We start from the raw sequence: 27,641 nt of genomic DNA on the forward strand, positions 1-27,641 counted from the left end.
AGAGGTTTATTGGGGAGAGTTGGCTAGCCAAGGTCAAAACTGCTCGTCCACGCAGGAACAGAATTTTGACAAAAGGCCAGCAAGCTGAGGGGGTCTTTTTATAGCATGGGGTGGGGAAAGGAAGGAATTTTCGCATGGTTACACATGATTGGTTGTTTTACAAATTTTGAACATAAGCAGGCTGTAACACTAGGAAAACCTCAAGGTGGTGGTGGGGGGGGGCGGGTAACCAAGAACAGTCAAAAGTTAGCTACTTCTTGAAACCACCCAGATGACTTGCATCTTTCTCTGTGGTCAGGAATGTCTTCTTGCTTTGGGCCTTCCCCACCCTGAGGCTTGAGGAATGTTAATCCAGCAAGTGTCCTCTGATTCAGGGATAATGCCCTCCACCCAGAATGTGTCCCAGTGCAGTGAAGGCCTGAAATCTTACATCCAGTTCTGCTTTCTGGAACTTGCATTCTTTTGCTCAGGTCTAGGGTAAAGAAAAAACCTTTATACATTTCATAAAATGGTCTTTATAATTTTTCACTCTACAAGTTCAGCCCCTAGAACCAACTCCTGCAAGTTGTCCTCTGACCTCTACACATATATCATGTGCACATACATAAATGAATGGAAAGATAGCTGATGGCAGGTAGACAGACAGACAAACAGAAAGGAGGAATTTTTTTTTTTTTGAGTTAAATGTCTCCATGTCATCTTCACAGCAATCTCCAGGCTAACCTAGACTACACAAAGCCATGTATCTGAAAAACTAAACAGGCCAGTGAGAGTTCGTTAGGTAGAGGTATGTGATGGTTTGTAGATGCTTGGCCCAAGGAGTGGAGTGGCACTATTTGGAGGTGTGGCTTGTTGGAGTAGGTGTGACCTGGTTGGAGTAGGTGTGTCACTGTGGGCGTGGACTTTTAATATGTCTGTCCCTTACCCCCCGCCCCCAGACAGAGTTTCTCTGTATAGCCCTGGCTGTCCTGGAACTCACTCTGTAGACCAGCCTGGCCTTGAACTCAGAAATCTTCCTGCCTCTGCTTCCCAAGTGCTGGGATTAAAGGCATGTACCATCACTGCCCGGCTTGTGTCCATCCCTTTTGAAGACCCTTTTCCAGATGTCTAAGTCCCACTAATCCTTCAAGACCCTGGGCCTCCCATACCCTGTCCCTGGGCATGTTTTACTAGTGTTTCAGTTCATTGTGTGCTGTGCTATTTATAATGAACAGAAAAATTTTTTCTCAGAGTCCCGGAGTTTGGAAATTCTAAACCAAAGGCACTGTCATGATTGATGTCTGGTAAGGGCCCAGTGGCTTCTGGCAGGCTGCACTGTTGAGATGTGAAGAGCACTGTCCCTCCCATGTCCTGGGACACAGAGCCCTTTTTATTTTGACAGGAATGTACTCACCTTTAGGTTACACCATCACTGCAACAGTGATAAGCTTCCAACACATGAGTCTTAGAGGGGACATTCAAATTACATCAGCTAGTATCCCCAAATACACAACGGCCCACTGTCCTATTCTGGAAAGGTCTGTTACCTCAGAATCACCTCTGCTGCTACATTATTTTCTCATTCCCCAGGTCCCAATCCCAAGCACTTACCCTGGTCTCTATTTTGTAGTTCTGACTAAGCTTACACACTCGTTTGTAAAATCTTGATGTCATCAGCTTCCTCCGTTGTGTTTAGTCCACCGTTGTATCTATAGCAGACCTTCACAGTTTCAGATAAGCAGGGAAGGAGGCCAGCAGTGTAGCTCAGTTGGTAGAGCACTCACCTAACATGCAGACCTGGAATTGAGCCCAACACTGTATAAATCAGGCTTGATGGCACATGCCTATAACACTAGCATCCAAGAGTTGAAGGCAGGGAGATGAGAAGTTTAAGGTCATCCTTAGCTAAAAAGTGTGTTTGAGGCCAGCCTGGGCTACATGAGACCCTGTCTTGAAAAAGGAGAGATAGAGAAGCAGGACTAACCCGTACGATGTCAGTACACTGAATTCCCTTCAGGCTACAAGGATGTACTTTGACTCGTGATATAGCTGGACTAATAAAATAACGCACCCTGCCATGACTGTGTTCTGTTGTATTATCAATGCAAATGCATGGTTCACTACCTGTTTCTTCCTGTGCAGTTTGAAGGTTGGGGGGGGGGGTGGAGAACATCACATACTTCCCCAACTCTTACTGTTCTTTGTTCTTTGCTTTTCATGGGAGCTGTGGATGTGTTGTTATCTCAGATGGTTGGTATTTTGCATCTCCCCAATGGTATTTAAATTTATCTGATCACATTTTAAACTGGACTAATTTATTCGATTTACTTAATCTAACTTAATTAAATATCATCTCTACCTGATTTTATTTAACTACAATTAATGCTATTTTAAATCTATCACCGTCCAGAAGTTAGTCAGAATCAACAAAATTGGTCTGGAGCAATGCTTCCTAAAGTGTTATCCATGGGTCAACAAAAGAAGAATCATTTAGGAACTTAGCAGCATTAAAAAAAAAAAAAATTCCCAGAAACTCATTGCAACCTACTGAGCAAGAAATGACTTGGAAGCTCAACTAGCTGTTTTCTTTAAAGTAATAATTGTGTATGTGTGTCTGTCTGTGTGTCTGTCTGTCTATCTCTCACTCTCTCTCTCTGTGTTTGCGTATGTCTGTGTGTGTCTGTCTCTGTCTGTCTGTGTATCTGTGTGTCTATGTGTCTGTATGCCTGTCTGTATATATGTATGTATGTCTATTGTTCTGTCTGTGTGTGTCTGTATGTGTCTGTGTATCTGTGTGTATGTATGTATATATGTGTGTGTCTCTCTGTGTATCTGTGTGTGTGCCTGTCTTTGTATGCCTCTGTGTGTGTTTGTGTGTGTATGTATGTATGTATGTATGCATGTATGTATGTATATCTCTCTGTCTTTGTGTGTCTGTGTGTGTCTGTGTATCTGTGTGTATGTATGTATGTATGTATGCGTGCCTGTCTTTGTATGCCTCTGTGTGTGTTTGTGTGTATGTATGTATATATGTATGTATATCTTTCTGTCTTTGTGTGTCTGTGTGTGTGTGTACATGTGTGTGTATGCATGTGTTTCTGCAGGTGCACTCATGCCATGGCACAAGTGTGGAGGACAGAAGACAACTTTCAGGAGTCAGTTCTCTCCTTCTACAATGTAGATTCCAGGGATTGAACTAAGATCATCAGATTTGGTAGCAAGTCCCTTTACCCACTAAGCCATCTTGCTGGCCTGTGGCTGTCTGCATGAGTCTAGTGCAGGCTAACATGTAAGAACCACAGAGAAAAATCAGAGGGAATGGTTTCTAGACAAGTAACTTGCTAACTCACAAACTGTGAGCTTTTTCCATGGACGTGAACTCTTCTTGAGTTATGGTTTACACAGATTTGCAGGAGCCCAGCAGAGATAGCAGATGAGTACACTGGCTGGGACCCAAATTCCATGACTGGCCTCAGTGCAGGATATGCATGTGTTTACTCTGGAACAAAGGGACAGAGATGAGTCATTGAATGACTCGGTCAAAGCCCAGTTATTTTTAGAGTTGAGTTTTTGCTTCCTGAGTGAAAGAAAAGTCCAAAGGGTCTAGAATACACTCAGTAGAATGCAGTATACATAGATGTCTGCAAATCTGAATTTCCTCCTCACTGTGGGAGATGCAGAAGCAATAAGGAGCAAACACTGGGAGGTGCAGCTCAGTGGCAGAGTACGTGAGCAGCGTGCATGCAGTCCTAACTTCAATCCCTGGCACACATACACACACATGCACACGCACACACACATCCTGCAATTATTGAACTCAGAATGCATTGGCAATACTTGGTCAACAAGATGGCTCAGTGGTAAAAGCATCACTGTGCAAGCCCGGTGACCTGAATTCAAACCCTACAACCCATGTAGAAGTTAAAGGAAAGTACTGACTCCACATAGTGACATGCATACTCATGTGCATATACATGCAACACAAATACACACATCATCATCATTATCATAGTTTTGACTTTTTAATTAATATTTTATGCATGGGGGCTTTTTTGCCTGCATGTATGTATGTGCACCACATATATGCCTGATGCCTGAGGAAGCCAGAGACAGTATTGGATCTCCCAGAACTGGAGTTACAGATGGTTATGAGCCACCATGCATGTACTAGGAATGAAACCCAGGTCTTCTGGAAGAGGAGCCAGTGCAACCTGGTTGGTTGGTTGGTTGGTTTTAATGAGCAGAATGATAGACTGTACCATGGCTCACATTATGGGAAGCATCCATCTCCATCTGGATGCATTTAAGCATCCCAACATGGGCTAGGTGGCTCCTAGGCCTCGCCGGATCTGCTTAAGACAGCTGCTGCACCTTTGCAGTACCTGTGCACGACAGTCGCTTTTTGGTGTATCACTACTTTCACTGTTTTTCCAATTCTTTGATATAGTGTTATCACTGTGTAGTCAAGAATGCTGGTATTACAGGTAGGTACCACAACACCTGGCACTGAAAGAAACAAATAAAATGCTTGGACTATCCTTGATAACTCATGGCTAGCATGGGTGAAGTGAAGCTGTGGCTTCTGAACAATGTATATGGTGGGCAGATTGAAGGTGCCATTCATTTTATACACACAGCTGTGGCTAGGCTCTTTTTCATTTCGTTTTACTGTTGTGTCTCAGTATAATGTATATGTGGGATAGTATATCACAATTATGCACATAGAGGTCAGAGGGCAATTTTGTAAAATTTGTTTTCTCCACCCATCCTAACATGGGCTCTGGGGATCTAAACTCAGTTTGTCAAGTTTGCACAGAGTGATCACTTACACTCTCTGAGCTATCTCACAGATCCTGGTTTAAATTACAAGTTCTATAACTGAAAGACTTTCAGTCATTTCTCAGAGACTCAAGTTGGCAATGAGACTGGACTGTTGTGGATACATGGGAAAGGTTTGGAGGAGAAGAGTAAACGACCCAGACTTCCCTATGAGTTGCTGGTCAAGGACTCCCCCAAAACAATGTTGCTCCCCCATCCCACTATGTGCTGTGCCCAATGTGTATGGTCTTTGGCAATAGAGTCTCAACTTCAAGTTCTGGGAGGTAACCTAGGGCAACAGCAACAGCTTCTTTGATGGTACAAGTCACTAAAGTGTGACATTCATTGACAATCATCTTCATATATGCAAGCCACAGTGTCCTGGCAATTTTAGGAATTGATTTTACAATAATCCATGTTCCCAGTTCTACCTCATTCATAATCTAAACCCAGGAACTTGCAAACAAAATTCTAGGAGAGCACGTATCTCTTATTACTGAAGCTCCAGGATAGCCAGTGATTGGTTCAATAGGTAGAAAGCTAGCCCAGCCTGTTCAAGGCCCCAGGGTCAATCCCCAGCACCACAAATAAATATACAAAGTAAAGCCAAAGAGAACCATTAAGAAGGTTAGGAACATACAGACGGGAAAGACTGAGCAGGAAGATCAGGGGATAAGGATACATGAGACCCTCTCTGAAAAAAAAAGTGTGTGTGTGTGTGTCTGTGTGTAGTATGTATCTGTATCTATCTGTATGTGCATGCATGTGTATATATGTGTATTATTTGTGTCTGCATGAGTATATCTGCATGTCTATGTCTCTGTCTGTGTGTGTGTGTGTGGTATGCATCTGTGTCTATCTGTATGTGCATGCACATGTATGTGTTGGTGTATACGTGTGTATGTGTTTATGTCTGCATGAATCTCTCTCTCTCTCTCTCTCTCTGTCTCTTTCTCTCTCTCTCTCTCTCTCTGTGTGTGTGTGTGTGTGTGTGTGTGTGTGTGTGTGTGTGTGTGTGTGAATTCTTCTCCAAATTCTCTGCCCACCCCCCTTCTCATCATTCAGATTCAAAATGGCTTCATTGAGCTGCCAACTTCTACATTACCAACTAAAAACTCAAGGGATGTGTAGTCAGGCTGAGTAGGCAAACGTTCATTCGTGCTGCCTACTATGCTTTTTTAAGTACTCATTCCTAAATGCATGGAGAGCTCCTGAGCCACTCTGGTGTCCTCATCCTCAGCCAGGAGTCCAGTTCCATGACAGGAAAGCTCCATTCATGCATGGCGGCTCCAGGCAAACTCTCACCGCTCTGGCCTCAAACAAGGATGTGCAGAGTTCCACAAAACAAATGAACCACAAAAGAAAGCTTTAGGTCACTTGGCCTTCAGCTAAAGCTCTCAAACTGGAGGGTGGGGGGGAGCATCTGTGGATGCTGCACACACTACTGAAACTTGACCTGTGAGTCTGTATGCTTGTGTGGAGGCCTTGAGGAGGCCAGAGGACAATGTCACCCCTCAAGTGTTCCTTGACTTGTTTTTTGATTTGTTGAGGGATTGAGACTAAAGTTGTGCGCCACCTCTCCCTGGGGGTGAGAGGGTGGGGATTGATAAACAGAAAAGACTTTATATCTTGCTCTGGGTATCTCCATGCTGGATTGCATTACTAAATATTGACATCACATAATCTCCTGACTTTCCTACATGCCGTGGGGAATCAACAGGGTGGGGTGGGGGTGCTGTTTCTTGGCTCCTCTGTCCTCAGCAACCTTGTGGCCCGACCATCTTCTCTTCTCACTCTTAAAATTGGGATGAGAACTTCATTGTAGTGGAGTCAGATCAGCACACATGCTGCCAGAAAAAAATAAGGAGAAATAAAAAAGATGCCTCTCTCACTTATATAATCTTTTTTTAAATAATTTGCTGTTTTCTGGGTTGAGTGACATCCAGTATATTTTTCAGATTTTTTTTTTTTAAAGATGTTTCCTGGTGAGCCGTGAAAAACAAAAGGGTTTAGGGAGTCAGACAAACTTGGCTTAACATCTTGCCTGTTCATTTACTGTGTGATTCTAAAAGATTCTCTTTGTCTCCTCCTACATCTCATCCACTGTAAAACAGGAAACACAAGAGCAGACTACAGTATCGTGACGACCTGCACAGGACTTATAAAGAGGTTGGGACCTGGCCTGGTGCACTGCGAACGTGCTGTTAATGTTAACAGTGAAATGGGAAAGCTGTCTCTCTCCACTGACACATAGCCTTCATCTCCATCCGGCAAAGGAAGAAGAATGACACCGTCTCCATTAGTCACTCCTCTTAGACGGTGTCACTCCTCTTACGACTGGGACCAACTACCTGAGGAAAGCAAGTGAAGAATTTCTTTTGACTCAGAATTTGAAGGGATACGTTCCATCTTGGCAAAGAAGGCATGACGGCAAGAGTGAGAGGCTGGCCATGACAAGAAGTAGGTAGAGAGTGGATGAGGGCACTCACCAGGCCTTCTAGGGGTTTGTTTGTTTTTTTGTTTTGTTTTGTTTTGTTTTTTCTTTTAAGACACTAAAGACATACCCAGAGCTGTGTCTCCTAGGTGCTTCTAGATCCAGCCAAGCTAACGATGAAGACTACAGGGCCATACAGAATTGCAGTGTTAGATGTAAAGTCACAGGGACTCGGTTGGTTAATAAGTTAAAATTCTTGATCTTCAAATAATAAACCCCAGCAATGCAATCAGCCCCTCCTCCGCTTCCTCAATGAAGGTATCTTATTGATTTAGCAGAACACTGACTGTACTTGAGGACCCTGGTTCTGGGTCACACATCACACCTCAAAAGCCTCTTTCTGAGTCTTTAGATAACATTTATATCCTATCCACTTTGTGCTTGCATAAAAACAGCTAACTTAACCTTAGGGCATCAGGATTTCTGTCTGTTGACACTTTATTTTATAGTTTTTTCCCTCTCCCTTTTGCTTATACACTCTATATAGGACCAAAAAGAGGGAGGGTGGTTGTAATTGGAATGCCTGGGAACTCCCCACACCAAGAATTAAAATAATTCACTTGAGTCCAGAGAAGAAATGGGTATAGATTCCATATTAGTTATCAGGGATGTTCCCTTCCCCCACAGCCAGAAAACAGTGGAGGAATCCTCCTGGTTTATGTAAGCAGCTCTCATGCTGCCTTCAAAAGCACTAGCTAAAGCCCTGAAGTGCAATGCTCCCTAGTCATACTTGAAGGAGACTAGGAAGGATTTGGTTATCTCCCTAACCTTCAACCTCTCCATTCAGTTTAATCCATTCGTTGATTCATTCGTTCATCAGCTACGACAGCCCTTTGTGTTACTCTGATAGACAATCCTCAGATATAAGGCCGAAGAAGCCAAAGATTGCCCCAAGTTCCTGAATGCGAATATTTGTTTACTAAAAAGACATGAGACCTAGAGCCAGTGTGTATGGTGCTTGCTGAGCAAGCCTAGAGATCTGAATTCAACACCCAAAGTCTACATAAAGGAAGGAGAGAACTAACTCCACGAAGTTGCCCTCTGACCTGCAAATGTACTTTGTGGAATATGTGCTCACACACATACACACACATGATGCACACTCATACACATACACATGCACCATGAACACATACCATGTGCTCACACACATATACACACACATGCCATGCACACACATACATACCATACACACATGCACCATGTACACACATATATTATGTACAACCATCCATACCATGTATACAAACACCATGCACACAGACATACTATGCACACAGACACACCATGCACACACACACAAACACACTACACACCCAACACGTACACCCTGCATATACACACAATGTACAAACACACTCACTTATATGCATACATACTCACATATACAATAATAGCATATTTTTTAAAAGCAATATAAAATGTAAATTTTTTTTAAAGACATAAGACCTAAAACCAAAAGAAAGAAGAAAGGAGGGAGGTGGGATGGAGAGGAAGGGAGGAAGACAACAGCTCTGCCGTGCTCAGCCAAGTCTCTAACTGAAAAGGAAGAACCCTGCCAGCTCTAGGACCCCTGTAGGACTCCAGCCCAGCAAACATGTACCTATTCTAATAGGACACTTCTCACAGAGGGAAAGGGACTCCCAGTAACTGACACGTTCCCAGGTGGGTGTTTTTGAAGTCTCTCTGCAGAAGACCATTCATAGATCCAGTTAGGTAGCTCTGTGGCCTCCTACCCAGCTCAGTTTGGCATACTCTGGAGCCAGACCCACGACCCTGCTGTGTGGTTGGGCCTTGATGTCCCACAGGGGCTCTTAGGACTCTTAGCATGCAGCTGCATGTCTTGACGGACACTCCTCTGCCCAAGCCACCCCTTCCTGTTCCTGCTATTCTCAGTCACACTACAGCCAATATAAGAGCTTCAAAGCCTGATTCAAACAATGTCAGAGTTGAGAATCCTTTCATGAAACTTTACAAATGTGAGCATTGTACATATATACACATGTATGTATGTATGTATGTATGTATATGCATGTACACATATGTATGTGCTATTTTTGTCTTTCTTCTCCAATCCACAATTAAAATGTAATTTCCAAGACTCTGTCTAAAGAGCCTTGGAAATTCCTGTCTAGACCCCTCCAGAATTCTAGTACATCAAGGCTTTTAATATAACTTATAGAACAAGCTGTGTGTGTGTGTGTGTGTGTGTGTGTGTGTGTGTGTGTGTGTGTGTGTGTGTTTCAACAGGGTCTCACTATGTACTTCAGGCTAGCCTTCATGGATTCTCCTATCTTGGCCTCCCAGATGCTGGGCTTCTATCAAACCTGCCAAGCAGACCTTTTGATTCCAACTGTATCCCCAGAATGACCCCACCCCTGCCAGAGCTCCTTGAATCTCATCAGTGGATCAGTCATGGACAGAGGCTCACAAATGAAGATCCCTGCTCAAGACACTGCTGTGAGCAATGGGCATCATGAAGTCTATATTACCAGCAAGAAAAACATAAGTTTGACTTTAGGACCTCACAGACTTGGATGAGCCCCCTGGCTCTGCCCCGTCCACACTTTTGTGATGTTGGTGACCTAACTCCGTTGTATTGCAGTTCTCTAAAGGACAAGATCTAACAAAATGAGCATTATGAAAGGACACTTACTAGAATGTCTCAATCAACAGGGGTTGGGTCATCCAACAATGTCCTCCTGCATGGAGGAGAGGCCTGAGAACCTGATAGCTGCTCAGTACACACAGATGAATCCTCAGCAGTCCTAATATGGCACCAAAGGCCTGGAAAGTTCCTAGAGCCTCTGGTCTTCAGTCCACATTGGAACCCAAAGACAGTGGCGTGTGAGGGCAATGGAACATGGCACCAGCAAAAATAGGGACAGAGACGAACATGCTCACCACCGAAAATACCAGCAGCAAGAAAGGACACACTAACCATAGGAAATACCAATAGCAGAGACAGCATGCTCACGGCAGAGACACAAAGGCAGGAAGGCGATGCTCCCTTTTACTTGGTCCTCTTTAAATCTGGGTAAGCACTGGAAAGTTATACCCACTCTGGGGGGCAGATCTTCCCAATTAATCCTTCTCAAAAAGCCCCCACAGGCCTGCCCAGAAGTGGGTCTCTCTTTTTTTTTTTTCTAGACCCAATCAAGATGGCAAGATCACACACTCTTAGCTTCTGTTCCCTTTCCTGTAAGATGGGAGAATCCCAGCTATGTCATGGCGTCTTCATGAAGGTTGACAAGGAAGGCTTGTCAGAGTGTCAAGCAGTGCCAGGCTGTATGGACACTCAGCTAACAGTAACGACTAGAATGACTGGCCACTGATAAGAGCTATGCTTTGCTTGTTTCCATGGCAAAGCACAACCCAAGCAAACTGTATCCCCCTCCAAAGGCCCACTCTTTTTGGTGTCAACAAGAGAAAGCTTCCCTGTCCTTGATTCTGACTCCTCTACTCGTGAGTCTTCTCTGTTCTCGGCTAGGTCATCACCCACGCCGCAGATAACCACTGCCCAGAACTCAGATACAGGCTTGTCAAAGAGGAAGTTGCTACTGCAAAATGAGAATAGACTCCAGCTTTCCCTTTTACAAGGTTACTTGTAAATGTGCGTGCATGTGTGTATGCATGCGCACATGTTTGTGAAGGCAAGTGTGAACGTCAGGTATCTTTCTCAACTACTCTCCACTGGTTTTATTGCTGTTGTTTTGTTTTTTGTTGTATTTTTGTTGTTTTGTTTTATTTTGCTTTGCTTTGCTTTACTTTTGATACAGGGTCTCTCACTGAATGCAGAGCTGATTTGGCTAGACTGAAAACAACTGGAAACAAGCCAAGGGATATTCTAGTCCCCCAACTCTGAGATTACAGGCATGCACACTTGACTCTTTCTAGACTTCTGGAGACTCCAAACTCAGATCCTCATAGAGAATCCCTGGGCTCTCTCGGTACTCTGCCTCATGAAACACAAAACTACCCAGATGTTTGCCAAATGTTCCAGTTGTCAAATAAAAGGAAGACCATCAGAGACGTGACATATGAAACAGAGCCATTGACTAATGGCACAGAACTTGACTGACTCAGCTATGCCAAGACCTTCCTGGAGCTTTTCATTTACCATATGTAAGTATCCGTACTCCTGTCTTCATAGCCTGATACCACTATTGCTGGCTCTCCCTCTGGGGCAAGAGACAACCATTAATGACGAAGGTCTCACACTGACTCATGTCTCCCTTCCACATATTCTTGAAAGCAACATCCTACTTAAAAAAAGAAAAAGAAGAAGAAGTAATGAGCAGAAATTAGAGGCATTTTTCTGTGTCTGGGCTACAATTTTTCAGAGAACAAGGCTAGCTAGCTTTCAGAAGGATCAAACAGAATTTGAAAATCACCCTGCTTTATGTGGCAAGAGCTTCAAGAATATCAAACATTTCTTGCCATTTGCAAGCAAATGGGTTAGAAGATTTTTTTTTCCCCACGATTATCTCTTCCAGAAAAGAGCAGTTTCAAACCGCAGAAAATGGACGTCACCAAGAAAAATAACCTGCTTTAAGAGGGCAAGAACAACCCTGAGATATCTGGGAAACAGAAGTGGTGCGATTTTCTTCTCCCACACAGGGAAGCTCCAAACACAGGAGAAGCTCATTTCAAGCAGAAAGCTCTTTCCAAAGCACAAATATTGGAAAAATAGACCAAGACATCAGTGCATTCTAAACACAGCTGTGTTTGCCCACGCCTCCTGCCTACTAGGCCATGTTTGATTTAACCTGGCAGCTCAAGGGAAGGTGAAAGGCCTGTGACTACCCAACCTGTGACTTACCTCCTCTGGTCTTCATTGTTGACGTTGCATATAACAAACTGACCTCTTATTAAATGTTGCAGCCAACAAACAGGTTTTAATAATCTTTCGCATTTTCACACTAAATGTGTTTTCAGATGGCTGTCATTTGTTTTCATTCCAAGGACCAAGGTGCCCAGCCACCTGCTTAGAGTATAACAAAACACTCCGTTAGGGGGTGTTGTTGCCCTTCCCAACCCCAAAATGAAACATATGAGCCGCAACTGTCTCCAGGAGAATGCGTCTGTTAGTTCTGGAAAATAGAATGTAGGCCTGCCAGTTCAGAGAATGGTTTTAAGCCTTCAGAGTTACCTGAGATGAGGGACCAGAGAAGACAGGGACGTGTAAAGCACCAGGTTGTCATCAGGATAATGAGCAGGTACCCTGGCTGCACTGGTTATCTTGGCCTGCATCAGGAGGCTAGGGAACAGACAAGAGAGCATTTATGGTACAGTGTCAGCCCATCCCTAGTTAGGGCCCTGAGGGTAAAAGCAGCAGAGCATCAGCATCCAATAGATAACAACAGAAGCCATTATCTCTCCCTGGCTGGGCTGCCAAGTGCAGGGGCCAGGATTGCCTGGTGTTTGCGGTTTCCATAGCAGCACTGTTTCGTTTCTAGCTGGCAAAGTACACAGAGAGGACAGGATCAACATTGCAGCAAATGACTCGAACAACCTGAGTCCTGAGCCTCGGAGCTCTCAGCAGGCTTTGCCCTTTTGGAGTCAGGGGTGGGGATGAAGATGGATGCTCTCCAAGAGGTGACTGGAAACTAACAGCTTCTTCAATCAAGCTCAGCAGCTGTCACCCACCCAAGGTCACCATGCCAGCCTCTCTGCCTCATTTCCCAGAACTCTAGAAGGTGCTGTTAACATGGGAGACGGACACACACACACACACACACATGTGTCCACTGGCATTTTCTACCTGGAATTTTTTTGAAGCCTCTCTCTTTGCTCAGCTGTCCAAGGAAGCGCTATGTTTTGTTTTTGGTTTTTGACACAGGGTTTCTCCAACGTGACCCTAGCTGATCTGAAACTGGCTCTGTAGAGCAAGCTTACCTCTAACTCAGAGATGTGCTGGCCTTTGCCTCTCAAGTGCTAGGATTAAAGGTGTGTGGCACTACCTCCTGGCTACATCCAACTACAATTTGCTACTAAGATGTGCAAAGGCTGGTTCCAGCCTTATGCATTACCCATACAGTGTGCGTATTCAATCTAATTGCCTATCATTTTCCTTCTGACCTGTTGAGTAGAAATTAAACTAGTTATCTTAGAATACAAAGTGTCTCCGATGTTAAGGATACCTGGAAATTTCTTGTTTCAAAGTACGTTTTATTTAATTTGTGTGTGGGTTGAAGGATCCCCCGAGAGAGGAGTCCCTTACTCAAGTCTCAGGATGTCACAGTCACCCAATAATTCACAAGACACTGATCTAAATGCAATCAGCAAGAGGTATATTTCAGGATCAACTAGCTGATGGTCGATTCATAACCCACGCAGGAGCAGAGGAATTGACAATTCAGCCTGGTGAGAGGAGATCTTATATAGAGGAAAACCACAAACCAAGGGGGGGGTGAGGGAGTAATTAAGGAAACATAACATAAAAATAGTGAAAAGTCCCAAAGAAAGTCTCAACCCGTTATTTAGTCAGAGTCATGCGGAAACATCTTGTACACTCATCTTTCGAAAGAATGTAACCTTGTCCAACCATCTGTGCTCTGGGCCTTCCCCATCTGCAGGTGGGTTCTCTTCCCTGAGGTCTGAGGAATGTTAATCAGCCTCTCCCTTCCTCTCCTGAATGTTAATCCAGCAAGTGTCCTCTGACTCAGGGATAATGTACCCCTCCTGGAATGTAGAATGTATTGGGGCAGTGAAGACCTAAAATCTCACATTTAGTTCTGCCTTCTTGGTGGAACTAGTGAACCTGCTGGTCTGCATTTTTTTTTTTTTTTTTTTTTTTTTTTTTTTTTTTTTTGCTCAGGTCTAGGGGTCATAAAAACTTTCTATTTATTATTTATTATTTATTTTTCATAATTTTTCTATACCTTTCAGGGTGTACATCTGTGCAGTTTATCCGATAGCTAAATTGATCCTCCTGTCTCATCTTCCTCAGCACTGGGATAACAGATGTGCTGCCACACCCAGATTTTTATGTGCGCACTGGGGATCCATACCCAGGTCCTGTGCGTTCCTGCTGAGCCATCTTTCCATTCCTGCTTTAAAGATTCCTGGTGATGGTCATGCTTTCACACTGACAGAATTAGGGGAGCCGTTAAGTGTTGCGTTGGTGAGAGGCTGTAAAGCCAGATTGAGGATGAGAAGTCACGAGCTCCGAACCCCAGCCACAAACTCAAACATGAGAACTACCTTTTTTCCTGATCAGGAGACTTAATGCAAATACGTCCTGGCCGCCTCCCTCCTTCCTGTTCTGCTGTAGTCCTACCTCAGCTACCTCAGCTACCTCAGCTACCTCAGCATATGAATGAAGCCAGATACAACTGCAGAACTCCAAGCCACTCCCTATGTGAATATGTGCATGTCTCTTTAAACTGATAGCCTTAAATGCTTCGGGCCTTAAAAGCTTTTTATTCAGGGGACTATATATATTCTGCTAGGTCTAAATGTCAAAATTAAAAGGGATTGGAAGACAGAGCCAATATGGAAGGAAGGAGTTGGGAAAAAAAAAAAAAAAAAACGCTTATTGAACCCAGCAAGGTAAACACAGGACAGATGTCTGAAGGATTGATTTTAGCTTTGATCAAAAGTCAGACTTCATTGATCTTTGTTTCTCCAAATCACGAGCAGTTGCCAGGCACACTCTAGGTACTCATAATTATGTGCTGAATTAATGATGTGCCCTGAGCTCAGCATCAGAATAGAGCCTGGAATGGAGCTAGAAGGCTGAGGCTCTTGCTGCTTGACCCCTGACCCCTCTTGCAGAGTCCTGGTGGGGAGCCCAGACACTAAGCACCCTGATTTCATGGGTCGTTGTTCTCTTGCTGAGGCAGATGCTGGCCAACAAGGCAGGGCACGCCTTAAGGAGGAAAGAAGCAATAATTTCCACCCTTTGTTCTGAGACTAGGTGAGGGCTTACTCGTCCTAATTATGAGCTGAAAACAGAACTGTTTCTGTCCCTGCAATCCCTCAGGAAACAAACCTGTCACTATCCGCACCGTCTCGTGTTCATGTGCAGCCCTGGGTCTGAGTTGGCACACAGCACACTCAAGATTGATTCCGTAGAAGAAAATAAAGTCTAACAAAAAAAAACTTCCATCCCCTATTTGACAGTTCAGTGTTAACCATCATGGAAGAACTAAGTAACTTCCATGGATGCAGGCACTAAGCATGTTATTTAACATCTAATTTATTCTCCAGACTTATACAATGTACAAAGCTCAGAGAGGCATAGTGGCTTGCCCAGGATCACACAGCTAGCAAGAGCTGCAGCCAAATCTGAAATGAGGTCTGGCTGACTGTGCTCCAGCCACGCTCGCTCTTTCCCGTCACATTAAGCTGTTCGCTCCAGCCTGGGGCGAGAGACAGTGCTCGCTGTATAAATGATAAATGAGTCCACAGAAGTGTCGAAACTGCCACTTCCAGACAGGAGGGAGGGGAAAGCGTATTTGAAATGCTGGCGATCTTTTCAATGTTTTCGGATAGGCAAAACATTTACAGATTTTAAATATAAAAAAGAAAAAAAAAAAAAAAAAAACCTACAGGGCCAGAATGAAACAACTTATTCTACCTTGTCCTCAGTCAGTTCTCTAGAAAGGTAAACTTTAATCAGATCTTCAAGTGTCTTCCAGCCTTCCTTTATGCAAATACAGTGAGTATGAATATGTGCACGAAGTGTGTGTGTGTGTGTGTGTGTGTGTACAGTGTCTCACATAGCCAAGTCTGGCCTTGAATTCATTATATACCTGAAACTTGCCTTGATCCTCCTGCCTCCTCCTTTCAAGTGGCAGGGTTACAGGCGTGTGCCACCACACACATCTGAATGCAGTGCATTCTAGTATTGTTCTATACCTTGTTTTTCTCCATTTTCTCTTTCATTTAAGCAAAGACTGCTCAGTCAGACCTTCCCTGGCAGTTCACAGGGACCGTCATTATCTTCCATTCTACATTGTGCCATGGCTCTGATACACTTATAGCTTAATCAGTTAAACGGTAATGAGCAGTTAATTGTTTCTGATCTCTTGCCATTAAGTACTATGGTGGTAAGAGAAAAGCTTAAGTCCAGGCATGGTGCACATGCCTTTAATCCTAACACTCAGGAGACACAGCCATGCAGATCTCTGAGTTCAAGGTCAATCTACACAACAAGTTCCAGGACAGCCAAGGTTAGGCCATGAAGGATCTGGAAAACAGAAAGCTGGGCCCATGTTCCAGCTTCAGCAAGCTGCAGAACTTGGCAGCTTCAGGCCTGGAATTAGAGTCAAGAACAGAAGGGACTACTGGGACAATTGTGGCTGGTCATCTGGAACTAAGAAATTAGCAGTGATTAAGAAGAAACCAGCATCACTGAGATAAATTCTTCTGGGAAGTGTTTTTTGAGAGCACAAAGAAGCTGTGTTTCAGAGATAGCCAAAGTTGTACCTCGTGCTGCAGCTAGACTTGGTAATGTATAAGAATCACCGAGGTGGTACTGGTTTTGAAGGCATGAAGGGGTCATGGAGAGCAGCTGAGGCTTGGCACTGTGAGAGGCCAGGGAAGGCCACTGGTGAAGGTGCAGCCTCTATTGCAGTTGACAACCCAGGACTGGAGGTCTCATGCAAAGAAGTTGAGGCTTGGCATCATGCAGAGAGCCTATGAAAGGCTATTGGTGAAGCTTAGTTGCAGCAGGAGACTCCAACAAATTGGAGATGCCATTACCATGGGATGATCACCAAGAACAGTGGAGTGGATTCAACCTGAGCTTAGATTGCTACAGAGGGCAGAGCTGAAGAAGTGACACCAGCACTTTGGAGGAACCCAGAAGATCATGTGTAGGTCCCAGACATTGGAAGCTGTAACCCTGAAGTTGCTGTGGAGACCCCAAGATGTTAGAGATGGCAGATCCATGGCATACCTGCCAAGGAAAGCTGCTAACAGGGAGTAGAACCAGCCCAGAAGAAAGAAGTGCATTGCAGTCAACAAAGAAGGAAGGAGTTGGAGATCTGAAGAGTGCTTTGTCATCAGACATAGAGATGCAAAGTTTGGAGTTTGCCCAGCTAGTTTCTTGGGGTTCCCTCACTATGACATTTTGTAATCTTAATGTATATCCTGTGATGTATAAGGTATGTGATCTGCTTTTTGATTTTGACTTTATAGGGGATTACAGTTAAATGACTGAATGAATCTCAGAAAAGACTTTGGACTTTTAACATTGTTGAGACTGCTATAGTCTGTGGGGACTTTTGAAGTTGGACTAAATGCATCTTGCATTATGCTATGTTTAGGTATGGCCTCCATAGACTCGTGTGTTTGAAGAAACCTATGGAGGCCAGGGAATATAACTGGTGTTTTGAATATGTTTATCCTGGAGATTGGCACTATTAGGAGGTGTGGCCTTGTTGGTGTGTGACCTGTGGGGGCTGGGCTTTGAGACCCTTCTCCTAGCTACCTGGAAGACAGTCTGCTTCTGACTTCCTTTCTCAGCTCCTCCAGCTCCATACCTGCCTGGACATTGCTAGCTTTCCACCTTGATTATAATGGACTGAACTTCTGAAGCTGTAAGCCAGCCCCAATTAAATGTTGTCTTTATAAGAGTTGCCTTGGTCATGGTGTTTCTTCACAGCAATAGAAACCCGAACTAAGACAAGTACTATGTTACAGTGAATAATAGACTATTCCACACATACACCAGTAAACCTATATAATAAACTTCATTCACGGATGACTGGATAAAAAGGTAACTGTTTTGCTAAAGATGACCATTGGCAGTTTACACCCCAAAGAGAGATACCAATAGGCATTTTGCTAAAGATTACCAGGGAATATAACTGTTCACACACACACCCCACCCCCATAAGAGAGGTACCAGCTAGCATTTTGCTAGTAGTACAGAATAGGGTCTGTTTCCTAGAGTCCTTAACAGTCAGCATATGTGAAAGCTTTGAGTTCATACGTGAGCTAAACCACTTCTTGATCTATATAGTATTTTTTTTACATTTAAGCGGCTTTTTTATTTCCTTTTGAAGAACTCTATTTTTATGTGCCTTGGCCCCTTCTTTTCTGTTCCTGTAATTTCTTTTATTTAAAAAAAAAAAAAAACTGAAGTTTAGAGTACAAGAAAGCATGTTATGAAACACAGCCTTATGTGTTAAAACCAGGACTGAAATCCAGGTCTGTTTCTTCCAGACCCTGAACATGTATACTCTTGTATTGTTTATTTCTTTATTCTTGTTTTAGCTTTAATTTTAGTTTTAGTTTTAGAGACAAAGTCAAGAGTAGCCCAGGCTGACCTTGAACCCACAACATAGCTGAGACTGGCCTCAAACTCCTGATCCTCCAGTATCCATCTTCCAAGTGCTGAGATTTACAGACATGTGACATCATGCCCATATTGTTTTTCAAAAGAACTGTCAATAGAGTTGTCTATTCAAGGAAGGTACAAAATGAGATCTCAGTTGTCCTTTTATATGCTTTAATAACTTTGACATAAGAGATTGAATTAGTCAGAATTCTCCAGAGAGGCAGAACCAACCAATGAGACAATGATGCAAAGATGGATGAAGATAGACATGATACTGTAAGAGCCGATTTATTAGAGGAATTAACACATAAGTATAGAGGCTAAGAAGTCCCATTATGGGCCACTGGGAAGCCTAGAACCCGGAACGACAGAAGCATGGCTAAGTCCAAGTTTAAAAACCCAAGAACTAAGGATACCAATGGCATAGCTCTCAGTCCAAGCTGAAGGCCTGAGCTTGAAGCCACTGATAGACTCTCCAGCCTAAGAACATGGAGGTCAAGTGGTCATAGTCATTAAAAGAGCATCTCATTCCCAGAGAAGGGAGTAGCCTGGAGAAGAAAGATCACCCTTTATACTGGCTGGTTTTGTGTATTATCAACTTGACACAAGCTGGAATTATCAGAGAGAGAGACGCCTCCCTTGAGGAAATGCCTCCATGAGATCCAGCTGTAAGGCATTTTCTCAATTAGTGATCAAGTGTGGGCGGACCCATTGTGGGTGGGCCCAATGTGGGTGGTGCCATCCCTGGGCTGGTAGTCCTGGGTTCTATAAGAAAGCAAGCTGAGCAAGCCAGGGGAAGCAATCTAGTAAGCAGCACCCCTCCATGGCTTCTCTTCTGCATCAGGTCCTGCCTCCAAGTTCCTACCCTGTGTGAGTTCCTGTCTTGACTTCCTTTAGTGATGAACAGCAATGTGGAAGTGTAAGCTGAATAAACCCTTTCCTCCCCAACTTGCTTCTTGGTCATGATATTGGTGCAGGAATAGAAACCCTGACTAAGACACCCTTCATCTATCTTTCTTGCTCCATCACTGCTAACAGCCAGTTGAATGGTATCCACAAGGCAATGACAAACATCCTTACCAATCCTCACTTGCAAATCTCCTACAACACTTCTCACAGGCTCACCCACAAACCTTACACCTCAGCAGATGACTACGCTGACACCTAAAAATAACCATCTCAAATATCCAATCCTATGTAACTCCATCAAACTCATGTTTACAATAACTATTTTAAAGTAATGTTGGGGATGACTGAAAGACACTTTTAAGGCTAATCTACAGTTCCTAGGTTCAGCTGGCTTGCACCCACTGGTTTTATTGGTTTAGGGACAGTATTCAAGGAATACTATATAGACCTTGCATTTAAAAGGCATGTGCTCTTGGGCCAGAGAGATGGATCAGAGGGTAAAGGTTATTGTAACCAAGCATGATGACCTGGGTTCTTTATCCAGGACCCATATGATGGAAGAAGAGAATCAATCCATTTGGCCTCACATAAGCACCTTAGCATATGTCCCCACACGAATACATACATGCAAAAATAAATAAATACAATGAAAATTAATAAGAAGCAATTTTAATTAGGAAGGACACACACACAAAGTGTAGAAAGGATCAGAATTGAAAATTGAAAACCGAACATCTTCATTCAACTGTCTGAAAATAAGAACAGCACTGACTTGCCAAGATGATGTGCCCATTGTTTATTCTGTAAGTCTACAATATTGTTACATTTTTTTTTAAGTAGAAAACCAAGGGGGAGTAGAAACAGATCACCTTTAGAAAAGGCCCTGGCTGCAGGAGAGCTGACTGTGTTCCAGGATGGAGACTCAGGGGCTTTCTATATTAGTCAGGACTTTCCAAGCCCCAGTTAAAAGGGAGCAGGCCAAAGAAGGATGTTGCAGCGTAAGCAGACCCATCCTGGGACTCTGCTTTAGAACTTTAGGGCAGAAGCATTTTCTCTTCCTCTGGAAGGTGTAAAAGGAAGTCATTTTCATTACTGAGAGAAAAACCAAAGGGAAATAAAAACCTTTGAAAGTAAAGGGAAACTTCACAAAGTCCTGATGACTCTGTACCTTTGAATCAACCTCACATAAAGCCCAGTTTACCTACAGACATTCAGAGATAAGTGCCTTTGCCAGTCTAAGAAAGGCTGAGGACTGGTGGTGCCTGCCTTTAATCCCTGCATTCTGGAAGTGAAAGGGAAGGGGGGGGGGGGTAGGCGAACCTGAAGGACACTGAGAAATTGGGTGGGAGAACAAGTTGGTGAGCATGTTCCAGGAGGAAGCTATCTGTGCAGAGGCAACAATGCCCTGCAGCTCCTCCCACTGGTTTTATGGAACCTGCCTTCTGCTCCTCTGACTCTGATCAACCTCTTCCTAAAGCCTTCACAATAATCAGTGGAAATTCTAATCCCATTGCAATTAATGTTGCCTTTCTAACCGAGTTTAGAATTTATTCCAAATAGAAAGCAAGTTCTGTTGCACGTACTCTGGCAAATTTGTTTTTAAAACTAAGGTCTAAAAGCTGGGGGGCTAGGAATGTGCTCCAGTGCTTGTCTGGAATGAACGAAGGCCCTGGGTTCAATGCCCAGTCCTGAAGGGGAAAAAAGCAAAGCAAAGAAAAAAGACTTGAGGTGACATCAATTGAGAAAGAAATTTCCTGTAGCTAACTGTTGGAGTATCCATTTTGGGAGGAAATGAGAAGAAAAACATAGATGGAAGGGGGAATACAGTTTTTAGTGTTGTCTATCTTTGCACAATATTACCACAAAGTTAGGAGCCTGAAGGAACACACACCGTCACAGTTTCTGTTGACCAAGAACCTGGCCATTGTTTCACCACACTGGTAAAGTCTCCAGGCCACATAGTGTGGGGTGTGGTCTTCACACTTCTCCAACCCTAGCACTTCAGAGGCTGGGGTATGAAGATAGAGAATTCAAGGTCAGCCTGAGCTTGAGACCATTTCTCAAAAAGAAAAAAATCTACTGATCCTCTGTTCATCCCAATCTAACCGTAATGGCTCTACTGTCAGACTCGCTCAGAGTGCTGGCAGAACGAAGCTCCTGGAGCTCACAGGACAACAGGGTAACTCCCCATTTCTCATCCCCTGTATTCTGTCACTTTCACTTTTCTTCTCCCCTACCCCCACCACCTCATGCTTAAATTCAGAGTCTGTGCATGGCAGACAACGGGGCTGGTAGGATGGCTCAGCAAGTGTCATAGTCAGGATTCTCTAGAGGAACAGAACTGATAGACTATTGATGCATATATGATAAATTAATATTCATGTAGTCTATCAGTTTAGATAGTAGATAGATAGATAGATAGATAGATAGATAGATAGATAGATGATAGATGGATGGATGGATATGGGAGATAGATAGATAGATAGATAGATAGATAGATAGATAGATAGATGATACATAGATAGATAGATAAATACATACATACATACAAGAATTGATGGATGGATGGATGGATAGATGGATAGGTAGGCAGATAGGTAGATAGATAGATAGATAGATAGATAGATGATAGATAGATAGATAGATAGATAGATAGATAGATAGATAAGTATAAGATTTAGCAGCATAGTTTATATGCTGTGGCCCAACTAATCCAACAATAGCTATCTCTCAATGGAAAGTCCAAGAATTCGGTAGTTGTTCAGGTCGTAAGGCTAGATGTCTCCACTGCTCTTCAGAATACATTAGAATCCTAAGGAAGTAGGGTCTAGCACCAGGGAAGAGAGCCTGGGTGCGAGCAGGCAAAGGGCAAACCTGCTTTCTTCCATGGCCTTTATATAGGCTCCCAAGGGAAGGTGTGGCCTAGATTTACAGTGAGTTCCCAACAAAATCCTTCACAGGTGTGCCCAGAGACTTGGCTTTTGTCTAATTTCAGTTGTAATCAAGTTGACAACCAAGAATCACCATCAGAGGGAATAAAGGTGTTTTCTAGCAAGCCTAAGGACCCAAGTTCAATTCCTGTAAGCCACACGATGGGAGACAATGACTGACTGCTGGGAGCTATCCTCTGACCCCCATGTGGATGCCATAGGATGCACATGCACATACACAAACACACAAATAAAAAATATGTTTGACAGAGAGAACACCATTTATCTTTCTGGGTTTACAGTAGCATCCATTTTCCTGAACATCCTAACATTATGGTTTCTTTTTTAAAGCTAAACAAAATAAACACACACACACACATTGATAGATTTTCCTTATCCATTCATCTGTGGTTGTGACATCTAAGCTGGTTCCATTTCTGAGCTCTTGTGACCAATGAAGCAATAAACACAGATATAAGGATCTCTAGGGTGAGTTAACTGGTATGACATCATTGATCACATTAGTTCAAGTTTTAGTGTCTAAAGAATCTGCACACTGACTTCCACAGTGACTACACCATTCACATCCCTGACCCTTGTGTAGACGGCGCTAGCTGTGGCGCCTTCTAACTAAAACTATAGAGCAACTATCTGCTTCTTCCTAATGGCTCGGAGAGAAAACTAAGAAGAGGAATGAAGGAAGAATTGAGAAGTGTAAAGGAAATAGAACTTAAAGACTTGAGGGGGGGAAACTCTCAGGCTGTTCTTACTCAAAATAATAATGAAGAACAGAATTGAGAAACCTCTTCAGAAAGATAACCAAGGGTGTGGCTGAGGCCATTCTGTGGAGATGAAAGTGACTTCGAAGCGTGCCCTCCAAAAGAAACACTAAGGATTGCAGACTAGATGAAATGAAGGAAGGCTAATAGACTCCTGAGATCCAGGTCTTAGCCATAGAGTACTGTGCTGGTCTTCAATGCTGCATCTTTGGTGTCTAAAAATCTGTAGGAGGTGGAGGCAAGTAGAGGTGAGGGGCGATATCCTTCGCCTAGGTTTCAACAGGCTACAAGGCCTGCTGTGAGTGGCAGAGGGGGCCCCCCAGAGCATTCACTTGGCTGCCCTCTCTGCTTCTCCACTACTGACTTTGAAGAAACAAGAAGCCAAGTTGAAGAGCCCTGTGAAGGCAGGGTTTGCAGACGGCCCAGGAATGCTATGGGCTGCCTCTGGCCAAGAGCTAGCAAAGAACTCAAGGGCACCCTGACTTCAAAGCCCAGAGCCCATGTGGTAGAAATCAGAGAGTGAACTCTGAAGATGTCCACACAGGTACACGAAATAATAAATAATCTTTAAAAAACAAGAAAGAAAGCAGAAAAGGAATCTGAGAGGAGATGGGGACCCAGTAGTAGTAGTGTGTGTGTGTGTGTGTGTGTGTGTGTGTGTGTGTGTGTGGTGTGTAAATACCTGTGCTCACTTAAAAGTTTTTTTACTTGACTCCTCAGCTAAATAACCGACTCTATTGCTTATGAGTTCTGCCTTCCACCAAACATGAGAACATGAAACAATTCTGCCCAAGGTGCTTCCTTCGCGAAGGCACTCCCCTCCGATGCCGAAGACACACTGCTCCTTTCATCCTTCTGAGATGTCACCAGAATGACCTTTCCTGTTCTTGTTCTCACCAACATCCCATTCATGATCACTTATGCATTTTCTAAGAAACCTGACGCTTCCTCTAGAGAGAACTCCCTGTCTTTCTGAACCGTTCTCAGCTTTTCTGAGAATATTTATACCTTGCTCTCGGTTCAAGGCCTCTTCCACAAGTTTAGATATTTGTTAGAGCCACACTCCACTTCTTATTGCTGATTTTGCTTCTGTCTGCTTCGAGTATCACAACAGAGTCCATTGCCTGGGAGCAACAAGATGGTTTAGCGAGCAAATGTGCTGGGCCTCTGAGCCTGCAGCCTGAGTTCTAGCCCCAGAACCAACATGGGAGACGGGAGAACTGACTCTTACAAGCTGCCCTCTGACCTCCAGATATGCACCATGGCATGTGCACGTGCACTCACGGACACATACACACACAAAGAGAGAGAGAGAGAGAGAGAGAGAGAGAGAGAGAGAGAGAGAGAGAGAGGAGAGAGAGACAGAGACAGAGAGAGAGAGAGAGAGAGAGAGAGGAGAGAGAGACAGAGACAGAGAGAGAGAGAGAGAGAGAGAGAGAGAGAGAGAGAGAGAGAGGAGAGAGACAGAGACAGAGAATATTTTAAAAATTAAATTTCAAAACCCAACAGACTGAGAAGCTAAAAGAACAGAAATACCTGTCACAGCTCTAGTAAATTGAACTCCAAGATCAAAATGCCAGCTCCCAGCTTGCAGACAGCCCCTTCATCCTCATATGTAAAAGAAAGCAAGTTTGAGTCTGTCTTAGTCAGTGCTCTATTGCAGTGAAGAGACACCATGACCAACCGCAACTCTGATAAAGGAAACCAAGGCTGGCTTACGGTTTCAGAGGTTTAGTCCATTCTTGGCATGTCAGGGAACATGGCAGCGTGCAAGTAGACATGATGCTGGAGAAGTAGCTGAGGGGTCTACATCTGGATCTGTGGGCAGCAGAAAGACAGAGACCCACTAGGCCTGTCTTGGTCCTTTGAAATCTCAAAGCTCACCCCTAGTGACACATTTCCTCCGAGGCTACACCTACTCCTGTTGGTGTGTCCCCAACAAGGACACACCCTTCCAACCCTTCTAACTGGTGCCATTCCCTGATAACTAAGCATTCGAATATATGAACCTAAGGGAGCCGTTCTTATTCACCTCCCTGGTCCCCATAGACTTAAAGCCTTTCAATAATGCAAAACTAAGTTCAGCTCAACTTCCAAAGTCCCAATAGTCCATAATAGTTTCAACATTATTTAAAAGTTCAAAGTCTCTTCTGCTCAGATGGCTACCTTCATACTCAGAGAGAAAAAACGTTATCTGAATGTAGCATCTCTTCCTCACTTTAAAATAGTAGGAATAATAGGTGTGTGTTTCCATGTGATGGCAGCTCACGCCTTTAATCCCAGCCCTCTGGAGGCAAAAGCAGGTGGATCTCTGAGTTCGAGGCCAGCCTGGTCTACAGAGCAAGTTCCAGGACAGCCACGTTTGTTTTAGGAAAAAGAAAAATGGATAATGGCCTATTGAGGGTTGGGCATGATGCCTATAATACAGGTCAGGAGGACCATGAGTCTAAGTCTAGTCTAGGCCACATAATGAATTCAAGACTAGTCTGGCCAAGCCAACATGGCTATTGAATAAGTCCCTGATTCAAAGACTCCAAAAGAGGGGAATAAAGGAGGCCAGCTGAATTGGATTGGGGCGCCATTCTTAGGCTCCTGTCTAACCTTAATTACCTCTTTAATGGCCTATTTGGGGGATGAAGGCGTGGCCAGAGACTGAGCCTATAGAGTCTCAATTCTTCTGTCATGGTACACACCCAAGCCTGAGGCGGTGTTTAAATATTGTCACAGTGGCAACCAGGCAGTGTTGGCCCACACCTTAAATCCCAGCACTCAGGAGACAGAGGCAGGCATCTTCGTGAATTCAAGACCAACCTAGTCTATAGAGTGAGTTCCAGGGCAGCCAAGGGTACACAGAAAAACTCCTGTCTCAGGAGAAAAAAAAAAAAAAAAAAAAAAAAAAAAAAAAAAAAAAGCAATAAACTTTATGGGCTAGAGAGATGTCTCAGTGATTAAGAGCACTGGTTGCTCTTCCAGAGGACCCAGGTTCAATTTCCAGCAACCACATGGAAGCTGACAACTGTCTGTAACTCCAGTTCCAGGGATCTGACACCCTCACACCTATTCACATAAATTAGTTTTTTAAAATGCTGTTGCATTGGCAGTTAGAGCCTCAACGTACAGATTTTGAGAGACAGTTCAATGCCTAACAGTGTCATGCCTTCACCAGATACAGTGACATCACCAGGCAGCAAGACACCGTGAGAACAGGGGGCCTTTCTCATTTGCCTGTTTCCTGTCACACCTGCTATCACTGGAGGCTTTTATCCTGAGTACGTTCACAGGGCCTGCATATGCATGTGTATCTGTGTGTGGTACAAGCTCTGAGGCCTTGTAACAGAGATGATATATCCCCACTGAAGAGAAATGACAGTAAGAACAAGAAGAAGGAGCCAATTTGTCACTTAATGCAGAGCCTGATTGTGCTGCAGCAGGAGCCTCACACTGGGATTGATTACAAACAAGACGGCATTTCCCCGCGGGCCGCCTCACGCATTATTATAAATAAATACCACTCGCTTTAGCATCTGCATGGCCATCGATCGATCGAGAACACATTCTTCTCTCCGTGCCTCGGGTTCACAGTAAATATCCCAGGGACCACAACGGCCTTTCTTCAACGTGTAAGAGAAGTATTGCCTCACATGAGACAGTTTCATAAAGTAGGGGTTGTCACACAAGTCCATGAGGAAAGACAACACACACAGTGTTGAACTGACCCTAGGAGTTCATTTCCAAGAACCCTTAGCCTTAAACCGTGGTGGGGCTTTGTTCCAAATTCGTGAAACATGTGAGCCTGAGTGTTGACTTAGGAAAATCCCGGACTTCACAGTGAGACCTTGCCTCTAAGGAGAAGAACACACAACCTATAGCCCCTCAAGAGCTGTTTGGGGGTTCTTTAGGTTTTTTTAGTTTTTTGGGTTTTTTTTTTTTTTTGGTTATTATTATTATTATTATTTGTATTTGTATTTCACACCAGCTCAAGAGAATCAGTTGTTTTCTGGGAGTCTTTCCTGAAAAAAAAAAAATCACGGTGGGATTTTTCAAGATGGAAATAAATCTGTTAAATTTCAAATATCTCTTTGCCCTTGCCCTGACTGCTCCAAATCTGTCATCTTATGAGTTTCAAATAAATAAGTTATTTTAACCAACAAAATAGAGAGTGACTGTTTTCTATTTATTTCTTTACGCTTTGCTTCGGTGCAAGGGTGAATTTGATCTGCCTGCGGAAATTTTTTTTTCATTTCAGTATCTATCCACTCATTTTCTATCTTCCCCTCCACCTCCTCTTGATGCTTTCCTATCTTCTCAATCTTTCCCTCCTACATAAACAGTTTGGCATCTATCTGTTTCAGACGTGACGTGAGTGCCCCCTGCTGTCAAGGATGGTGAACAGCTCCGCAGGCAGGCCGGTTTAGACCAATCCCGCAGATGGAGAAAAA

The 27,641-nt window shown here is 43.7% G+C and overlaps 1 long non-coding RNA gene across 5 annotated transcripts; it reads right to left on the minus strand.

The window, feature by feature from the left end:
* Nucleotides 1-25,226, minus strand: LOC143441977 (uncharacterized). 5 transcript variants are annotated; one of them, XR_013109802.1, is made up of 4 exons: nucleotides 24,922-25,226; nucleotides 12,444-12,551; nucleotides 12,114-12,275; nucleotides 1-6,644 (listed from the first exon to the last, which is right to left on the minus strand). It is a non-coding gene; the product is annotated as an uncharacterized LOC143441977 (long non-coding RNA). The 5 variants fall into 5 exon arrangements; XR_013109801.1 differs by lacking the exon at nucleotides 24,922-25,226 and adding an exon at nucleotides 24,211-24,328; XR_013109803.1 differs by lacking the exon at nucleotides 24,922-25,226 and having other exon boundaries at nucleotides 1-472; nucleotides 1,591-6,644; nucleotides 12,444-12,699.
* Nucleotides 25,227-27,641: the final 2,415 nt, after the last annotated feature.

The sequence above is a fragment of the Arvicanthis niloticus genome, chromosome 4 (genome assembly GCF_011762505.2).
Source record: "Arvicanthis niloticus isolate mArvNil1 chromosome 4, mArvNil1.pat.X, whole genome shotgun sequence".
NCBI lineage: Eukaryota > Metazoa > Chordata > Mammalia > Rodentia > Muridae > Arvicanthis > Arvicanthis niloticus.